General features: G+C 43.6%; 1 long non-coding RNA gene across 2 annotated transcripts in view; it reads right to left on the reverse strand.

Annotated features, from left to right (window-relative positions):
- Positions 1 to 14,404, reverse strand: part of LOC131444946 (uncharacterized) — an 18,391-nt gene continuing 3,987 nt past the window's right edge. Inside the window, exon 3 of one of the 2 annotated variants that reach the window (XR_009233780.1) lies at positions 1 to 811. This is a non-coding gene — a long non-coding RNA (uncharacterized LOC131444946). Of the gene's footprint in view, positions 812 to 11,229; positions 11,475 to 14,404 lie in introns of those variants that run through there. The other variant, XR_009233781.1, reaches the window with a different exon arrangement.

Genomic DNA, 14,404 nt, shown 5'->3' on the forward strand with positions numbered 1-14,404 from the left:
TCCATTGTTGGGTTCGCGACAAATGAGAAATACTAATTCTGTACAATAATGCAGTAAATTAACATTACTATAACATATTAATATCTTGATCAAATCATAATAAATGAGATGAGAATTGAGGGTGGACAACAAAATAAATTACTCAACATAAGAAAAATGATGTCATATTTAGTTGCAGTAGCAACTATGTTGGATGTGAGGAAGTGTGTACGATAACGCCGCTGTGAGTCCCCGCACCGAGCAGATTCCCTGTGTTGCCGCCACTGTCAGTAGCTGTCTGTCATTCTGCCATGCTGTGAGTGAGACATCAACCTAATCCATGTTTACACTGTCCTGCTCGTGTCACGCCTAGCTGTTAACCACACAGAATTAGACCGTGTTTGACACATCCTGCAACCTGCCACTTGAACCCACCATCATCGTCAGGCTCAAAGAGCAGTTTCAGTGCTCTGTAAGTAGTCACGGCATTGTCATGGCCGAGAAAGCAAAAAATAAATAAATAAAAGGAGGCTATAAGGGGATGTAGGGGTGGGTGGGGTTGGGGGTTGGGGGTTGGCGTTGGTGGCGGAGGGAGAAACGATGGATGGCTACGGGTAAGTGCCACTCCTTGAATATCCTCTCCGGCTGCCTCTCTCGCTCTGTCCTTCATTCTCCTCATGTCTCTCCTCCTCCTCCTGTCTCTCTCCCCCGTTCTCTCTATCTTCCTCTGCTTCCCTCTTTCTGTTGCTTACTCAGAGAAGCTGTCAGTGTTTGCTTCTCCTTATCCAGACTTCTAATCCGCCACCGGTGAAAGAGTCCACTAAATAGGTGCCTTCGAAAAAAAAAAAAAAAAAGTGGGGAGAGGGACAGGCAGGACCATTAGAGGAGAGTTTATCAGAGTCGTTCAATCTGTTATCACTCCTGTCCCTCTGTCCCTCCCTCCCGCCAGCCACCACCTCCCACCCTTGTCACAGAGCTACTGATTATAGCCCCAACTAGCCCCCACACACACAAACACACACGCAAACACAGCCCACCTCCGAGTAAGCCTGCACATGTCTGCTCAACAGCTTTGTTGGTGTGCCTTTCCATAAGTGAGTATGTGCGTTGTTGTGCAGTGGGGCCCCATCAATTTTCCCGCAGCAGCTGAAAATGGCTGCAGCCACGAATAAATAAAAGCCCCCTCTTTTCATCAAGGGCGTACTCTCGGTTAACTTCTTGTACCTGATCACAAAGGAGGGCCCAAGAAATAACATCAAATGTGGAGCATTTCACTAGGAACCATGGAGGAGACGCCGAGTGTCTCTGAGGGCACTTTGAGGAGTGAAGCGAATACTCTAAAATATGCCCGTGCCGGTTTGTTGGCACGGGTGCCACTGGAACTGAGAGGGGAGTGCTAGAGTTTACCTAAGGGATAAATGTCAGAGGATCAGCTAAATTAGATCCTGCCTGTATTAAGACATCAACTGCTGCTGAAGTGTGTGTGTAGTGTGTATGTGTGTGGACCCCTGCTCTCAGCGAGACTGCAGTCCAGGCTAAAATGGAGCTCCAAACTGAAGTGGCAGAATAAGCTGTTTCCTAGAGTTTTGTCTAGTGCAGAACAAACCAGTGAAGAGGGACGGGTGTCCTCTCTTATGTCACACTGTGCCGCTCATTGTCTGTGGCCAGTTGAACTGCGCGGTCAATAAAAGTGTCTAATTCGAGATAATGACCATTTTAATAACAGAATTTTCTTTATAAAATACACAGGATAGCAGCATAATAGAAAAGGGCATCGGCGGAGTTTTGGAGGGTGGCAAACATAGGTGCAATAAAAACATTTCTTGTTAAAAATGTATAATACATATTTTCAGTAATGCAGTGAGATTAAATTAGTGCAAGAAATTAACCTCAATTCTATTATGGTTTGTTTGTTAATAAAGATATTTTTGAGCAGGCATGTGAGGAGACATTAAAGTCCTAGTCCTCTGTACTTTCCTAACACAATAGCCGGTTTAATATATACCATATACTGTGTGTGTGTGTGTGTGTGTGCTGTGCTTTGTTATTAGTAACTAGGGTGCACTGGGGCCCGTTGTTATGCTGCTGGTTGGTAAACATGTTTCTGTTTGACTGTTCATCTCCTTGATGTATAAAAGCCATTGCATGAAAACTGCATTATTTGCGATTAAATAATGGTTGCTAAACTCCGTCTATGGAAAAGAGGAAGAGCAATTCTAAAACTCATTTACTGATCACTGAAGGCAGTGAGCTGCAGGACTCTTCAGTCCAGTGATAGGAAGTGCAGCAGAGGCTCCTTGACCACTAGCTGTAGGCCAGTGTTTATCTGTCATTAAGGTTATATAGGTGGACACAGTGTAAGTAGTGTTGAGGCCCTAGTGCATGCAAACAGGGAATATACTGTATACCCCATACCGCCGTAGGTATAGTGCATAGTCTCTGAGAGTATCACTGCTGCGGGGCTTTAGAAGCTTCGACACACAGCGAGCACACTTACAGAACATGCTGGCTATCATTTTCATACAGATGGTAAATGACTGCATTTGGTTTCGGTCCGCGTGGGTGATTTGCTGCAAAAATATTACCACGGGCTTTGTTAGAATTTGTGTTTTTCACATTTTCCCGTCTCCATCTTGGTTTATGGTGGGAGCACAGCACAGTGGCAGGGAAACAACAACAGGGAAATGGCTGGTTTTAGGAGTGACATCTCTGCCACTTCGTCCATGCTCCGTCATTTAGAGGTAATGGCCGTGACCACTGCCTCCATGTTTACATAGCAGTGGGCTCCCAGCACCCAGCCTGTGACAAATTATAAAAGCCGGGCCTCTGTAGCTGGGCTGCATTTCATTAAACTTTAACTTCCCTTATCTGTAGCGACAGAGGACAGAATAATAAAGGCTGACAGGTATCTAAAGATGTATGTTTGGACTAGGGGACAGGAACAGCATGAGAGCCTTAGCCAGCTTTGTCACCAAAGATGGGACATATGTTGCGGGCTATAAAACCTGAAGGCAGATGTTGCTGTTTTACTAAAGCTGGGAAAGGCTGTAGACGCTGATGGTGCTCTGCACATATGTCCACCATGAATAGCTGTCTGTTTCACTGACAATGCTTCCTGCTGCATGTGACCAAAAAAGAGAGAGAGGGAAAAACAGGTGTTGTTTATCACCTGAATCAATCTAGTGAAAACACGACACTCACAAGATAGCACATTCTGCGTACACTCCTGTGATGCTTCAGTATCCGAGAATCATTAAAAATGGAGCTTAAACTTTAACAAGTGATCACTTTGGGGGGAATTTAAATACATTTAAAGGATGGAGAAAAGAGCACTCTTGGTCAATGTAAATGTTTCTTTGTAATTGCTTTTATTTTGATTTTGATTATTCTACTGGATATTGTATTACTATTTCTGTTACTGTTGGCTCTTATATTATGTATACAGTGTATTGTATGTGTATACACACACAGTCTCACACAGCATTCTTACTGAGGACACTCATAGACATAATGTATTCTCTAGCCCCTTACTCTAACCTTAACCATCAGAACTAAATGCCTAAACCTAACCCTTAACCTCAACTCAATGATTTAACTCCCAAAAAGCCCTTTAAAGTTGTGAGGACCAGACAAAATGTCCTAACTTTGCCAAATTCCCTATGGTTTATATGAAACTCACACACACACACACACACACACACAGACACACACACAGGTATAGTTGAGGCCTTATACAACTTACATTTGTTTAGCAGAGTTTGACATATGTTAAATGTCGGTGATTTAAAAATGTATTTTTGACTGAACTGAATAAATGAAAAAATCTCCTGAAAAATACTTGAAGTATGCTGTCACTCATTATTAGAGGCAACAATATGACTCAGCCTTGCTTGTTTCTCTCTGGTGGTGTTTTTTCCCCCCACACTGAGGCCTCTCTGAAATCCACTCTACACAAAAAGACCTCTCAGAAAAGAAACTCTGATCTCAGACGTAAGTTAGATGAGGTTTATATCTCAGAAGGACAATGTGGCAAGGCCAACATTAAACCATGTTAAGATCTTCTGAGAGAAGCAGTTGATTGATTCCATAGAACGTTGTTCATCAAGGCCACCAGGTCTGAACCAAAGATATTTGGAATGTGTGGAAGAAAGAGGTAGTTACGGCAACAAAAAGCAGCTAAGCAGCCTTTGTAAGTATCTGAAAGGGCCTATATCTACAGCTTGCTAGGCTCTCCCGTAGAGCAGACGAAAGACTACCATGTAAATAAAAGCCACGGGTGAGCTCACAACTTTGCCTGCATGAATAAAAATGGACACAATAATATTACAAATGCATACACAAATAAAGCCAGACATTCATTTTCTTGTAATTCTCAGCAAGCACTTTCATGTTATTCAGTCCTGCAGAAGTACATGAATTATTTGTTCAGTTTAACTTAAAGTTCAGAAACAAATTCACATTTGTCCTATGTTCAGTTTGGCCCATCGCTTTCACTGGGCGACACTTATTCAGTCCACCAAAGAGCATTTTCCTCACCCTGTAATATCCAGTTTTGAGTCTAGCTTGGCTGCGTGCCCTTCTGCCAGTTTCCTGCTTTTCTTAGTGAAAGGTTGTTGTGTGTGTGTGTGTGTGTGTGTGTTGATAGACAGCTGCACACATGCAGAGATAAGGTCAGATATGGCCTTCCCCGTGGGTGGTGCTGGTTGAGGTTGAGGGTATCGTCCAGCCTGAGGAGTGGACTAGGTGGCTGAGATAGCCTCCTCCTGCAGGCGAGCAGGTCTGGAGTGCTGCTGCTGCTCTCTCCCCCCAGCAGCCATGTCCTATTGGAGTGAGCCCCTTCACCAAAGCTTTGTCTGAGAAGAGAGTAGCCAAAAGGGCCCTCTGACACGCTGGACAAGACCCTTCAATATACTAACGCCTTCCCCCATGGCCTCATAACCAACCTAAACTACACACACATGCCACACATTCTGCATAAACTCCTGTGTGGCGACACACGAGTGCCAATGTTGTTTTATCTTCAGTATTTTTTGTGTGTGTGTGAGTTTAGAGTTTGAACAGAGTGCTAAGCTCAAACACAAACACTGGGAGCTGGAGGCTAGAGCAGAGCGCCATCTGCCCCATTCAGGCCCTATCTGGCTTTGACTGTCCATTTCCAATGAGAAACCTCTGCATTCATTGCAGACCAGGGGAGAGAAAAGAGGCAAGATAGAGTTGTATACTGCCTCAGTAAATTTTAAATAGTTCTTTATCCAAGGTGTTTTTTGGCTGCATCTCTGGAGGGAGAAATAGAGATGTAATCAATAATGAACAACCTTGAAAATTGCTGTAAACAGATGGCCTATTGAAAGGAGGCATACTTTCACCTTTTTGTACCTTCCCCCCTGATATTTGTGTTCTTTAATTTTCCAATCAAAAAAATATTTTCTCTCCATTGCTGCGCATCTGTTCCCTGACTGAGATTGCAAATCTTCCAGTCAATATCAGCACACAATTGTCTTTCATGTAATCAGAAATAATAACCCACCCTTGCCTGTCTTGTAGCAAGACATTTCCAAAAGTCTCCACAGATAACTCACACTGTGTGTCACAAAGCGTGACAAAGCCCACAGTGTGACATATCTAGAGAGAACTCGGGGACGACGGTGAGGCGCGAAAGAAGAACGAAGAGGACGGTGGTGGGGGAAGGAGCAATAAAGAGGTACGCGGTATAATGTATAGTGGCTTTGTCCTGGCAACTGCTCAAATGTGCCTGTGACACATTTGAAATTGTCCCTGGCCAGCCCACAAAGACGGGCAGAGGCGCTGCAAGCACTGGCCAATCCATACTCTCCAGACACCTGGAGAATCCTCAGATATTGACCTTCAATTCAGCTGGCATTCGGAGCTGATGAAAAGAGATAAGCACTCTAATCTGTCCGTCGTCTCCGCGCTCCCATTTATTGACTAACTGACACAGACTTATTTTAGCTCTGGCTGCACACTGTTGCCACACGGCAATGTGATACATAAACCTAATAGATGTTTATTTGAAAGAGGCTAATATGAAAATTGCCGCTAAAGACACATGAATCAATTTTCAAAAGCAAACATAATTGGATATTCCGGGACACTCATCAAATGTGAATTGGCCCTGGTCTCCTTGTCTGTCTGCTCTTCTCCCCCTCTTTGCTGTGTTTCCTTGTGTGACATGTTATTATGCTCTGGTTTCCCTCTGTCACTCGTAGCCATTTAACAGATTGGCTGCCATGGAGAAACTGCTTTAAAAATCTCAATGGAGGAGTGTGTGTGTGTGTGTGTTAAAAGGAATCTTTCTGTGTCCAATGACTTTCATGCATATGTGTCTGCATGCAGAGATGGATTTACATGTTATGCTCGGGTAGGTCCCTTTCCCAGCCCTCCCACTGTGGTCCTACATTTTCACATGACAGTTGCAGGCTGGATGTTAGAGGCACTTGACAATAAGTAGGGGAGTAGGAGGAAGTGCTTACTAAGAGCCTTTGTAAAGGACGGTGATGCCTACATACTGTCTGTGTCACAAACATGCCATGAGGGAGGCCATGTGGACGGAAACACACACATATGAAAATTATACACACCCCAACAGGCAGATTATTGGGAGGATCCACACAAACCCGACCACGCATGGTCACGCACCCCATATCAGAGCGCCGTCCGGTCATTTTCATATTCATATTTACATGCATATGAGAGTGAGCACATCCCAGGAATACAGATCTATTTAAATTCAGACAGAATCAGTAAATAGCCACCTCCCGAGAGCCACAAGAGGGGGAGAGACGGAGAAAGAGGCCAGTATATTTATTTGAGTGACATTGTCTAAATTGAAGTTTGACACTCTTCACCACTCTAACCTTTATGCAAATGTGAAAACATCTATATGTGATGGACAGAATTCAATTAACTGAGATGACAGAATATAATCTAGTGAACTGAATACATCATGCAGTTGAAAGGTAACATAATCATCCTGGTAGGAATGGGTTGGGGTGTGTGTGTGTGTGTGTGTGGGGGGGGGGTCTGTGGCAGAGGGAGAAAGGAGAAAGAGGGGGAGTATGGGAGGGAGGGAGGGCACAGAGGAAGTGGAAGATAGAGCCCATTTCTCTGCCGCCTTATCGAATGGCACAAGCTCTATTTCTCCAAAGCGGAGTCTTCAGTCCACTAAACTCTTGATCTCAAATCAGAGACCCTGGAACACTGTTGCTAAGCAATTAGGGGGGCTTATTGAGCAGCTGATTCCTGCCGCACAGTGTCCATCATTACAATTTCTTCTCACCGCATAGACTTCCATACTGATGAACAGCAGCCAGCGCCCACTGACCACGCACTAGAAAATGGGCTCCTTCGGCGAGGTTGCAAATTACACCGCTGCACATCACCACCCTTATTTAAAACCAATACAGCAAGACTGCCCCATAACAACTGTTGATGCTGAAGGTGTGCGTGGGTGACGGAGAGAGGGGGTGGGGGGGGGATTCATAAATCTTGAAATAGTATAGAATAGTGGTGCAACATAAATATGTTACACAACTCCTGACTTTTGTCTACACTCCCGAGTCCCCATTATAAACTCTAACTACCAGCACTTAAATTATTCCTGTGCATAATTAACATAGTTCACCTAAACAGCCCATATTATCTGACAGTTTGTCTTTAGTGCAAATAGTGAGTATAGTGGGGAAGGAGAAGGCAGAGAAAGTGGCTCACTGTCGATCAGGCTGTGAGCACAGTAGCGAGCTGGCGGCCAGATGGGGGCAGCCTTAACCAAGATATGAGAACGCAGGCTGCATTAGTGGGGCAGCTTGCCACAATGAAACAAGGACGTGTGCGGGACTGAGAGTGAATGTTGCCCTGTCAAAAACTATACTTATGATACTGTGCTTAAATAGCCCACAATTTAAAAACATACATTATATCTTCCTGCATGCGTCTCTGGCTATACATACAAGCAACATCAGTCAATATTTGTTCCCTTATACATTTTGACAGTGTGTTTTCCGGCCACTCAGTGACAGCTGTGTGGGATGTGAAGCCACCAGGACTCTATTGTGCGTTGGATGCTAACACTAGGTGGCTCTGTCAACTGTTTGTGGTCCTGTAGAGCCATTCAGTCTGACTGGATTGGCCCAGTTTACCACTGAATCATCACTGGATCATTGCCACAGATATAATGCACTGAGAAAATACACATTGCTAAACTATCATAACAGAAACTGTACATAGGAAGGAAGTCCACCTTCCTGGCTCGACTGTATCAAAATGCTGATTTCATCTCGGGCAGTAACATGTAACTAGAGAACAGAGGCGCATGTAACGAAACAGAGGTTATAATGGATGGTTAAGTGACTCCTCACCAGATCTCTTACATATAATGTGAGTCCCATTGGCACCCAAAATGACTACTGTATGGCATTTAATTAAATATAACCTTTCAAAGAAAGCAATTTAGAGTCTGGTTACATTTGAGGCGTGTGTGAGGTTACTGGCACTTTTAACAACTGCATCCGCTGCTATAGAATCAGTCAATTAACATATTTAGAATGAAGTAGATTTCTACATGCACTAATCATTCTCTAATTTACAGAGAACTCAAGCCTTTCAAACACTGGACACTAATCAGCATGCCAGGCCTAAATGTTACGTAATCGTCAATTAGGTTTCGCTAAAGCACGGGGAGAATTACATTAATAAATATACATGAATTACAAACGGCTATTGATGTGACTGGTTCATGGACGCCTCCACTTATGGGTTGTTAAGACTGGGGCTATTCGTCATATATACATTGAAATGTAACAGTGACACGTTTGGGAGAATGTTAGAAGTCAGAAAGGAGAGTTCTCAAGCTCTCTCAATGTTTGAATGCTGTGAACCAATTTCTATTTTTTGATGATTACGTGCACAAAAAAACATCTGTACATCCCCCTTCATTGCAGTTTGAGTGAATCCACTCTGCATGGTCCATGGTATTGGCTTATCTCAGGGACCCCAGTGCACCATGGGTAATGTCTCCTCAGGTATAATGAGGGAGCTGTGGCTCAGTTGCTGAGAGGGAGAGTGGCAGCACTCTCCTGACCCTGACCTCCTCCTAATCCTGGGAACCATCCGTGGCTGACTCCTGCCTCGCTCACAGCTTTACTCGTGCCTGTGTCCATCAACAGACTAAACACTGGACCTGCTCTTACCTACACTTTCCTTCTGCTCTCGTTCTCTTGGCAGTTTACGGGCCGTACAGGATCACCACTGTATACACAGGAGAAAAAAGGGACTATAGAGATATAGAGGGCTGCAGAATCAGTTAGATCTTCGGCATCGTGTGTTTCATTGCTGATATGAAATGTTGCTCTTTAATTCGTACAGATGTGGTCTCATGATACAATTGCCGCTGTGCTGATCAATTTTTATAATGATCAGCACTGCGGCAATGCTGTTGTGCCAGTGTCCGTGACGATGCCACACATATTCCTTCCAGGGAAAATAGTTCTAAGTGTTTTTTAATCTTAATTTGCATCTTTTGCTGCTTGCTTTTGAAAGCCAGTGATAATCATTAGTCGCACAGTGATATTAATGATTGTGTGAGTAGCAGGGAAACACTGGACTATCGCAGGTGTGTCCAAAGTCCAGCTCGCGGGCCAATCACGGCCCTCGGGGAGATGTCGTACGTCCCGCAGCTTCCATTTTATATTGTATTGTTTATTTATTTATTTTTATTTTTATTATTTATGGCCAGTTACCCCCCGTGCACACGTTAGGTGCTTTGAAACCAGAGTCCCGAGTTCGAAACCTATCTGTGACAGACAGCTATATGCACTCATCTCATATTATGTTGTTATTTGACTCCAGAAAAAAAAAAGCTTAGATTATGTTGCATTTCCATTTAAAAATTATATTTGTGACAATGAAAATTTTATATTTTATAAAACAATGCATTTGTATGTAAATGTTACTCTTAATAAAAGTGGAAAAAAAGTGACCATTGGCCTCCGTAAATCCTCACTTTATTAAATATGGCCCTCGTCAAAAAAAAGTTTGGACACCCCTGGACTATAACCTTAATTCAGTTTGATGCGATTTTATTTGATTCGATTCCACGATGCATCACATCCACTATTTTCTACATGAATGTCCTTTAATATGAATTAAAACATTTCTTTACAAACGGAACTTAAATGTTCTGTCTCCAGAAACAAAAAGAATGCTTCTGCAGTCGAGCTGCAGATGTTAGCAACTGGAAGATCAACAAGCGACGTTTACTGGCTATAATCAATTATGTGCCGCCACTGCATGGATGCATAATCGTCTATCTGCATTGTGATGCATCATAGAAACACTTACTTTCAACAACCCTGTTAATTATAAGAGACCACAATATCCAACAGCATGAAAATGCAATCTCATTAGCAAAATTAGCCATCCAAATTAAGACAGTTGAATCAGAAAATGTGAAAGTCAAGTTTCATAGCTGATTGCTCAAAATGTTATTGAAGAATGGGAAGGTAACGTAATTAGAAAACCTGCTGGAACTCAACAGTTTGGGATCATTAATTGCTCACTAATTACTGCAAAAGAAGTTACTATTTTTCATTAGTTTGGTTGCATCACACTAAGATACTGTGAGGATCAAACGCACATAGTCTGATCGAAAGAGGAGCAATAAATGGGGAACTTGCTGGAGGTTTGGATTTATCCTGGCATGACTTCATTCTAGAGGCCTGTGGTTCAGTCACAGACACATTAGGATAAGATCACACAGCAGGCAGGCAGGCCTCTGTGATACTGTCAGGTGACTCTCTATGGCTTCAACGGTGGTAGATCCCAGCAGGGAATGTTGCTGATTGCTGACCACGCACACAACAATGTCGCCTGTGAACCCACAACTTTATGGTGGCCCCGTCTTTGATGTGGCATCTAATTGGCTGAGATGAACTGTTGCGGTAGCAGACGCCTGGGGCCCAGCTCCACTGTACACCAGTCCACACAGTCACCGTCTACATTTAATTAGGTCCCCTCGTATGTGTGTATACTGTATGTGTGTGTGTGAGTGCACATGTGCAGTATATCAATATGTATGTCTGCCTATTTGAGAGCATTAAGTGAATCTATGTACACCAGTTTGTCATATTTATAACACAAATTGTAACAAAAACAAAAAGGTCTGAAATTAAGAGTTCAAATCACATATGATGGGCTGTAAGGTAGAATTAAGATGGAGAGGCTTGGGGTTTTATTGCCTGGTGGTTTGTTGTCTCAGTTCTTAACATAGCTTGAGGCACTAATGATTGGCTCGGATGATGACAGGGTGCAGTTGACTAGAAGAAAGAGTGAAGGGTGTTGTAGTGGTTTGTTGTCGCAGGCCCTTCACTTCTCAGCATTTGGCGACGAGACTGTTGTCGTCACGGAGGGGATGCATGTGAGTGGCGCTTTGTTTAACTTCCTCTCAGTGCAGGAGAAACCAGCAGGGCCTGGTAATGAGTCTGCAAACAGGACTCACGAGAAAGAAAAACCGTGTCGCTCATTACAAATTGCATGTGTTGCCTAGTATTTTAGCACAAGGTTCAGTTGAAAAGCAAAAAAAAAATCACATTTCCACTAACTCCAAATTCACAACCCATATCAAAAGAGCATCGTAGCTTAGTGAATGCATAAATCACCGATACATAATAGCTACATGGAAGTTGCATGCCGACAGACGTTTTCATGATAGAAACAAGGGGTGATTTTTGGAGCCGTACTGCATTGTTTATTTGCATAAAATTGAAGAAACGCCACAAAGTATCATGTGTCTCAGCTTGTGCTAAACTCAGCAGAGCACAATGACTGATTATAGCAAATTACTATCCCTGTACGAGCTTCTGCGAATCCGCGCTCCGTGCTGTTTTCAGCCCTGAAGCAGGGGAAGAGAAATTGTTCCGCCCAAGTACCATAAAAACAGATTGGAAGCTCGGCACTGTGAATTAGCTGCACAGGAAGCCCCCTAAACCCCCTGTTTTATTCATGAGCATGAAGGCTATCGGAGTCTAAGAAACCCCTGTGGTCTTGCCCGCTACATCAAGGTTGCATGCCGCGTCCATAGAAAGCTGCATTTCTTTTCCCATGCCACATTAAAAAGCATCAGAGATTAACCGCTGCCATCGTTTGAGATATATAAACAAATGCTTTACTCATCAATCCAGCAGCCATGTTGAAAGATTTTAATGAGCCGACTGTCATTCAACTAATGGAATCCTGCTTAAAATGTCCACAAGTTACATGTTGTGGTTCAGGGCTTTGTTTGGGCGACCAGGGGAAGCGTTGGTGTGGGAGGGGAGCGGCGGAACTCGGCACAACTGTTGGAGAAATGCATTGTTGTTGATAATCCTTTGGAAATTGAAATAGGGAGAGGGAGTGGCTCCTATGGGAGAGCGATGCAGTGGACACACACATGGCAGCGCAAGTACTGCAGAGCCTGAGAAGTTGGTAGTTGCCACAGGGGGTGCAGGGGTTTGTGCCAAGACAGAGGAAGGTGAAGAGGCAACATCTGCCAAAATTGCAAAGGAGTGTACTAGAGAAAATGAATTTTCAAGTAACCAAAGTCTGTTTACTGTGTTACTGTGACACTTGTTTCTGCTGTTCCTTCAGCAATGCCTTCATAGTTACGCATTTTTATTTAAACTATACATGGAGAAGTGCAGTCATTTAACATGGTGTCATGAAAGTTGGAAAGTTGAAATGTAACCGGAGCGGTAAAACTGTCACTGAACCTGAACATGTGTTTGTATGTAAATGTCCTTGGACACATAAGGGATTGAGGAAAATATTCTTTCTTTATTTTATTCTTTATGAATATTTTTCATGGCCTCTTTTTAACATGGGAAAGGTAATGAACAAAAAAAAACCGTAAACCGTAAAATGTTAACTGTGACTCAGTGGGAGATAAAGGCATGGAAATGTGAAGATGATTTACTAACACAGTGCTTTACGTTCACATGCTTTCTTTTATAGTAGAAAAATGCAGTTCTGCATGCAAAGCGCAAGTCATGAAAAACATGCCTTTGCATCTTTTTTTTCAACTTTCCCAAATGAGAGGGGAATTAATTGGTCTATTTCCATTTATGCTAATAAACATGCAATATTAACAAAGTTGCTGCTGTGACAAGAATTACCCAGTGGGAGGCCATTTATTTATTTTATTTTTTTAACTACCCTTGAAAGCTATCAGATGTGTCACACAACATCAAGCCACAATATATGTAGATCTCTGAGCCATGTGTCATTGTTTACTTTGCTTGTCTGGGTGCCAGCATTTCCTAATTGTCCTCTCTGAATTTAGCAACTTGGTCTCTCGTCATTACGGTGGAACTGAAGTCCTAATGAGTGGAATTGTTATCTGAAAGATGGCCCCTTTTTTTCCCTGCTGCGAAAGCACATTAGCTCCAGACAGCTCATTTCCATTCCCCCGTCATCTCTATAGAAATGACGTGCAGTGCTTGAAACTGTTTATTTCCAAATTCAGACCTCCTCCGCGGCAGCCATCGGCTTCAATTACCAGTTTTTCCTGAGCAGAGCCATCAGGCAGCCTGACACTGAGGTCCAACCTAATTCCCACCTTCTCCAAAGTCAAGAGCATAATGTGCAGATAAAAAAGGTGGAAAATAGCCTGCCACTCATTAGCATGCAGCGCCTGCCTGTTCATTTGCTTGCTGCGAATGAAAGTTGTGACACTCAGCGCCTTGTGCAATGCGAGAATAGTCCTCTTCAGACTGCCTTGTGTCCTTACTGCCATGGAAAGGTCACCGGCAGAGGTGTGCGCTCACCAGCCTGGCATGCTGCTCTTCACTGGCCCACCTGGGAGAGGGGTTAGTTGGGGGTATGGACGCAGGGAGAACCTCATTACCTGCTGAATCAACATATTATTGCCATGCTTCACCCAGCCGAATTGTTTACAAGTGTCTTTAGCACGGGCAAAAGCCTGCTCTGGTGGGCCACGACCGCATTCATTAGTCCCTGACCCTGGTGATTATATGTTATCTGATATGCGGCTATCTGGCTTGGCTGCATGAACAGGGCCACTGGCCTGCATTGGCCTTGGCCCATTACAACCCCTCTCTTTTTCCTCGCTCCATTTTTCCTCTCCCTCTCCCCCTCGATCCATCTACCCCTCTGTCTGAGCTCCCTATGAATGTATCCATTAGCTTGCCGATGTGTAAATTGTTTTCACCTGCATTGCGGGCAGATGGGGAGCAGTGTCTCTGTCGTGATTTCCTATGCATGAGCTTTCTAATCAGTCAGAGAGTAACATGATTCCCTTGCTCCCTGCTAGGAAAAGGTGAACTTGTGCGAGCGTGCACCCAGACATTACATACACATATGCATGCACACATGTTCTCACAATCCCAATTCACAATCAATATGCATGCTGTGTTGT

The sequence above is a fragment of the Solea solea genome, chromosome 18 (assembly GCF_958295425.1).
Source record: "Solea solea chromosome 18, fSolSol10.1, whole genome shotgun sequence".
Taxonomy (NCBI): Eukaryota; Metazoa; Chordata; class Actinopteri; order Pleuronectiformes; family Soleidae; genus Solea; species Solea solea.